General features: G+C 38.7%; 1 long non-coding RNA gene across 1 annotated transcript; it reads right to left on the bottom strand.

The window, feature by feature from the left end:
• Window positions 1-545: 545 nt before the first annotated feature.
• LOC136247477 (uncharacterized) lies at window positions 546-2,639 on the bottom strand. The gene is made up of 3 exons (XR_010697591.1): window positions 2,603-2,639; window positions 1,252-1,323; window positions 546-734 (listed from the first exon to the last, which is right to left on the bottom strand). It is a non-coding gene; the product is annotated as an uncharacterized lncRNA (long non-coding RNA).
• Between the last annotated feature and the right edge of the window lie 4,115 nt (window positions 2,640-6,754).

The raw sequence follows: 6,754 nt of genomic DNA, 5'->3' as shown, positions 1-6,754 counted from the left end.
GGCATGTAGGGCAATGTGTCATTAAACTGTTCTAAAAGTTTCGTTCAGATTGAAACATTTGTTTTCGAGAATGGCTAGTTTGAAATTTGAATTTAGTCACCCCCACGTCACTTGTTCTCTAAAAATTTTACTCGGAATTTAAAGAATGACGCAGAGCACAACTGCGGTCACTGGGTATTGATGAACTGGCACTCTATGTAATTAATCAGTACATTTAGCCACCAAGAAGTGTGCTGCCATAGATTATAGTCCATAGATATAATCTATGGTGCTGCATACCATCCTTCGTTTTTGAAATTAGTCGCCCCCACATAATTTGTCCTCTAAGGGCACGGTTTAAAGAATGACACAAGAGTACAACTGCGGTTACCAGTTGTTGACACAAGCTGTGAGTAATTAGCACATGTAGCTAGCTTAAAAGGAAGTGTGCAAAATTACCTAATACAATTGTCACCATGCATTATTGCATTTTATAGCACCCCCACACAAAATTACACATGTAATTACAACATACAGAGGAGACACATGAATACCAAACACTTTTCACAACAATAATGACTGTAATATAACTGCTATGCAATTGTTTTCCAGTGGCCCGCCATGGTAGCAAGTCTCACATGACGGCATGTATATTCATCCAAACACAATGGGAGTAACGAGTAAGTATATGATGACAACAAGTTGGTATGACTCCATTTGTAGAATCCAGATGAGTAGGTGTGGCTCCAGTATGTCTAAACAGTTAACAAACATTCCTGTTATAAATACGTGCTAGAGTTGCAATATGATAGTATAGTAATATTTAAATGCAATAATACATAGTCTCCATTGCATCACTATCAAACGACACTAAGTGGAGGATATTGTTGCATCTCTAGTATGTACACTCTATCAGTACAACCTATCTTAATGGCCACTAGTATAGAAAGACAACCACTCTTGAAAATCCAATTCCAATTGAGAATTTATACACTGTTACCTGCTGAATGAGTGAAGGTGGCAATAAACAAGTTCCACCATAATTTATACACGTGATCTGATCCTGTATATTCTGTCAGTGGATGAGATCCACTTGGCCAGGACAAAATGTGACTCAAGTGCCCTGGATGATCCATACTCAACCAACTTATGACCCAGTGGCACAATGGGACTGACTATTTATAAAGAATACAATTATATTTAATTCTAAGATGTGTGGATGTGTGGACACATTACAACACATTACATGTACATACAAGACATGCTATGTACTGTTTTAGCATTTCAAGTCACCACATTATACACATACCAGTCAACAATGCTTCATAGTGCCCATCAGTAAACCTGAAGAAAAGTTACGAAAAATGAAAATTCACATAAGTACAATGAAACCTCATTAATATGGCAGGCTGTGGGACCAAAAAATTTGGCCTGAATAACAAGGTGGCCTTATTAATGAGGTCATAAGTAATGCTTAGCTATATTTGGGACCTACTAGAGGTGGCCAATATAATGAGGTGGTCTTATTAAAGAGGTGGCCACTAAGTGAGGTTTCACTGTACATATAGTTCACAATATTGTGAACAATATTAATGATTAACAATATACACTGAAACCTACAGGTCACTTCTTGTGGAAGATTGCTCTCTACACAAAATGACACATTCAGAGATTGTATTTAGATGGATGATACAGTAACGCATTGTGACTTTAATACTCGTGATGTGTCACTGCTAGGCAGCAACCATATACACGGCACTGCCACATCGCACTTGCTCGCACACACAATTTTGCTAAAGATTTTACAAATTGATAATTAAGGGGTGTGGCAACTAGCTGTTTCGCTCGCAAGACTGTGTGGCAGCTGTTTTCCTTCTGTACAAGTGGCCACCAAGACAGGTCCACTGTGGATGAAAGCCAGGCATTAAATATTTGATATTTCATGTGTTGAAGACATTCCAGGGCTTCTGGTAGTCTCAAATCTCACCACAGTTTAACTCAGGCAGTGTTGTGGACACCACTAAACTACTGGAATGCTGTGTTATGTTCATCTTATGCTTGGCTACTATATTGTAGAACTGAAATGGATACTCTGAAAAATTATATCCTATGGATAATGACTTCATCACTTTCTTCATCAGGAGCTTATAAGGACCAATAGTGAAACTTTTTACACTTGGGGCTGACAGTCAACTGCCTATGTCTGAAGCAGTGCTTTTGGTGCTAACAGATTGGCTGCCCCCTTGCTGCCAGCACTCACTGTCTCATACGCTGTCATACACTAAATCCATCTCTATAGCCAGTTAGAACAGCATGCTTCTTACCTTTTTTTAAGGCCGCATAATGCAGCCACCTCTTTAAAAGGCAAGGTCAGAAAATTTTGTCCCTATGGCCTGAATAATAACCAGTTTTCACTGTACTATTAGTGATCATGGGGGGAATATTTATTAAGATACTAAGATATACAAATGCTACAACTTCTAAATATAGCAGTAAATTTTTTACCCTGGTCCAATGTCTCGTAATAATCGTGACTTCGTGAGAGACTCTACTGTGACAAATACATGTTTATCATGATATGTGTTAAGTTTTACAACACAAATACATGTATAGTTAAACTCACCAATTGCGACTAAATCCCTTCAACACGAAAAGACAAGCTAGCCACACAAGCCTATACTGGTGCGTTTATTTAGTAATAATATAAATTTTAAAGGCGTTTATTTACAACAGTACATAATTACGCGCCCCTCTATTGTCTCTGTACATACTTGCCTTTTCTTTACTATTCTCATTTCATTTCACAAGATCTCTTGGCTGGGGCATAGCTTCTTCACTTGAATTAGTCAATGCTTGAAGTAGATCGAGATACTCTAGTAGAACAGTCACATTTCTACAAGTGCCATATTTTTATATTGTAAACTATACAATCCGATGCTAAGCATAAGTTGTAACTATGCTAAATATTGATTGCTGTGTTACAGCTGTTTTGTGACTGCTCTAATAGAGTATCTTGATCGTTTCAATGCAGTACAAGATGAAAGGCAAAGTGTTGTTAAAGGTTTACTAGTTAAAATGGATGTTAGTTGACTGCAGTTGCATGCCACTAACAGGGCCGTCCAGAGAAATTAGAGGGCCCAGGGAAGAGAGTTAAAGAGGGGCCCAGGGGCAAGGAAGGATCTAGATCCTGACTGCTCTATTAGAGTATATCGATCTTTCTTTAAACAGGTATTCAAGTGACCCCTTTCGGGCTGTGGTAGGGAGCAAAATACCCAAGTTACCCCCAATGTGGGCAACCCTGGCTACTAAAATTACAGTTATATTTTAATATTCTGTCACTGTAATCTGGGGTTTCTGTCAAAACCATGGAAACTCACCTACTGTTATCAACAGTGCATTGCTTATTCTAACAAAAAAATATTGAAATCCCATCCAAAAACAGCTTATAGCTGTAAAAAAAGTGCGCGTCCAAGTAAAGCAGAGTTAACTGCGACAAAAGTAATGGTATCATAATGCGGCCATGTGTGAGGTGTGCAAGTTGTAAAATTAATATTAGCTAATCAGATAATACAATGTTATTGTTAAAGTGTTAATGAGAACTATGCGATGTTGCTAGTTTTTAAGTGTGTGAGCATCTTCATAAATGCCACATAAATTTAATTCTCAATAAAGCAATGTGTATAGATTCTCTGATAGTAATAAACAGTTTGAGTTTGGCCGCCTTTCCTGTATACAGCAATGCTACGAACAAAGGAAAGGTGGCCAAACTCAAACTATTTATTACTATCAGAGAATCTATACACATTGCTTTATTGAGAATTAAATTTATGTGGCATTTATGAAGATGCTCACACACTTAAAAACTAGTAACATCACATAGTTCTCATTAATACTTTAACAATAACATTGTATTATCTGATTAGCTAATATTAATTTTACAACTTGCACACCTTACACATGGCCGCATTATGATATCATTACTTTTTGTCACAGTTAACTCAGCTTTACTTGGACGCGCACTTTTTTTACAGCTATAAGCTGTTTTTGGATGGGATACACTTTACATGATTTTTTGTAATTCAATGTGCTGACTAATGATTCTATATAGGTTCTGTAAAGTGGATTGGTTGCTTGTATAATGCCTTATTCTGTTCACACATAAAATTAATATGTGACCAGATTTCACATAACAAGGCTTCCACACACACAAAATCAAACTTACGTTTTTACCAGAAATGGATTGCTGGCCTAATACACTATCATATTCCACACTGTACTTCCTTCAGGACTGGCAAGTCTGGTTTCTGTAGCAGCTTTCTTCTGACCCTGTCAAAGCCACAAGTGGGAGATTGGCACCATTGAATGGCCATAGCTTTGTGATAATGGTGTGTAGTGAGCTGGGGGCTTCACAGAGAGCTCGCCAATAGTGTTCTCAGTCAATTTGGAGTGATTTGAGGGCCATGGAGGGCCATGGAGAGCCCAAACTTGGCCTCTGGATTCCAATCGTCTTCTTACTTCATTTTATACCCCTATATTAAGCCCACCCACGTACCGCCCCCCACCCTCCCACCCTATTACTACCGCCTGTGATATTATTACCCGCTCGAGAAAAGCTGCCCAAAACAGGGCTAATTTTGGGTATCAGAAATGTATACACCCACTCAGTGATAGCTAGTAAATAGATGAATACTTTGTGCAAAGTTTGTTTGCACAGCTGTAGGCACTGAGAAGTTATACAACAATGATTACTTAAAATCGCCATATCTCCTAACAAAGCTTTGTGCGTCGAAGCCTGGTTTTGTCAAATTCAGTCACATATGTATTAATGTATGATGTGACTAAAATTCATTACTCAAGTCTTGTTACATTTTCAGGGTTTGAAATTATACAACAAGCTACTAATTGATTAATTTCAAATTATCACTGTGAAAAAAGTGAGATATAATATGGTATTTCCAGTGACTTATTGAATACATATAAGCCTTAATATAAATCCTGTATTATACTCATCTTATACTTTAGTTTAATGTTGCTTGTCAGTTTAACCCAGTCAGCAGGGCTTACCCTGTTGTGAGCGGGTTGCCACCGTCAACAGACGGTAGTTGTTTTGGTAGGTGTGCAGGGTTCCATGGATTCTCCTATTAAGTCTCAAATAGGCCCCTTTTCAATAATTTTACATGATGTATACAGCATGTTTTACTACAAAGGCTTGGAGGTAGGAATGCTTGGGGATTCTAACATTCTCTGAAGCCACAAGAATTTCTGCATGCCACACTTTCCTAATAGAAACCCTGCACTGTCACACCCTGAGCTAGCCTCAAGATGGAAAAGACAAGGAAAAAAAGGGGGGATTTACTAAGTTCCTTTCTGGGACTTTCTGTGGTGCATGCTTCACCTCCACACCCCCCGTTAATTTAAATTATTTTTTTGGGCAATACATTGCATTAAACCCCACCCAACAATCCCTTTGTGGTTATCGTCTTCTAAAATACTAATATGAGATAGTTGGTAGAGGGGAGTGGTGTGGGTGGGACAAGATTCACTATGCCACGTAGCACCATGTGTTCTAACACCTCTCCACGCGCCTTTTTCTTGTAATGCATGCACAATGTTATTCTCCAATTATTGCCAACCCTTCTCACATGTGTGCCTTCCCAATCTTCCCTCCAGTCATGGTGGAGCTTCAGGTTAGTCACTATCATAATACACTCATGCATGCTCGACTGCAACATTAACCTAGTTTAACTAGTTAAATTCCATTTAATGTTGCTTGTCAGTTTAACCTGGTCAGCAAGGTTTACTCTGTTGTGAGCGGGTTTCCACCGTCAACAGATGGTGGTTGTTTTGGTAGGTATGCAGGGTTCCATGGATTTTCCTATTAATTCTCAAATAGGCCCCTTTTCAGCAATTTTACATGATGTATACAGCATGTTTTACTACAAAGGCTTGGAGGTAGGAATGCTTGGGGATTCTAACATTCTCTGAAGCCACAAGAATTTCCGCATGCCAAAGAAAGGCAACTGCCTTTCCCTCCAAGCCATAGGAACCGTAAAACCTCTGGGATATTCCCTGCACACCCACCACAAAGAATGCCCTCAAATCAAAACGATTTCCAGGTTGGTGTAAATGTTTGCCGTATCGAACTGAACCATGTTGAACTGCTTGTATCAAACTGAACCATGTTGAACCACTCCGGAGTGGACCAGCTAGGGATGGTTCGATCTAGTTCTACATACCCAATATAAACAGTTCTGACCTTGCAATTCAACTTAGTTCTAATAAACAGAATAGGATGTGAAAAAAAATACAGCTAAAATGCATATGGTGACTGTAATGATGAAATGAGGCAAGCATGAGTTCTCCTGTGCATGTTGCTCACTCTTTGACCCAAGTAGTATAATTATAAGTACTGATAACAGGGGATCAACAGGGGTCAAGTTATGCTCCCTTGGTAAACCTGAGATAGGTTATGAGAGCAATTTAAGTTGTTAAATTCTATCAAAGTATTATATTAAAAATTTGCTTGACTGCATGTTGTATCAGGGTGAGTGTTCTATATTAGGGTGACTGCTCCACTAGAGTATATCGATCTTGCTTGACCAGTTTCTGAAAAGTAAAGCTCAGTAGCTATCCACTTAGAGCTGAACCTGGATGGACTCTTACTATGTACACTATAAGTTGAACTAAACAGCATACAAACCCTGTTAATGGATGCTTTCAATGCATCTAAAGGTCCGACATAACTCCCAGTTCAGTGACTTCAGATGCAAACACC

This window comes from Dysidea avara, chromosome 2 (assembly GCF_963678975.1).
Source record: "Dysidea avara chromosome 2, odDysAvar1.4, whole genome shotgun sequence".
Lineage (NCBI taxonomy): Eukaryota > Metazoa > Porifera > Demospongiae > Dictyoceratida > Dysideidae > Dysidea > Dysidea avara.
Note: the sequence above shows the minus strand (reverse complement) of the source record. Positions and strands in the feature narration are given on the sequence as shown.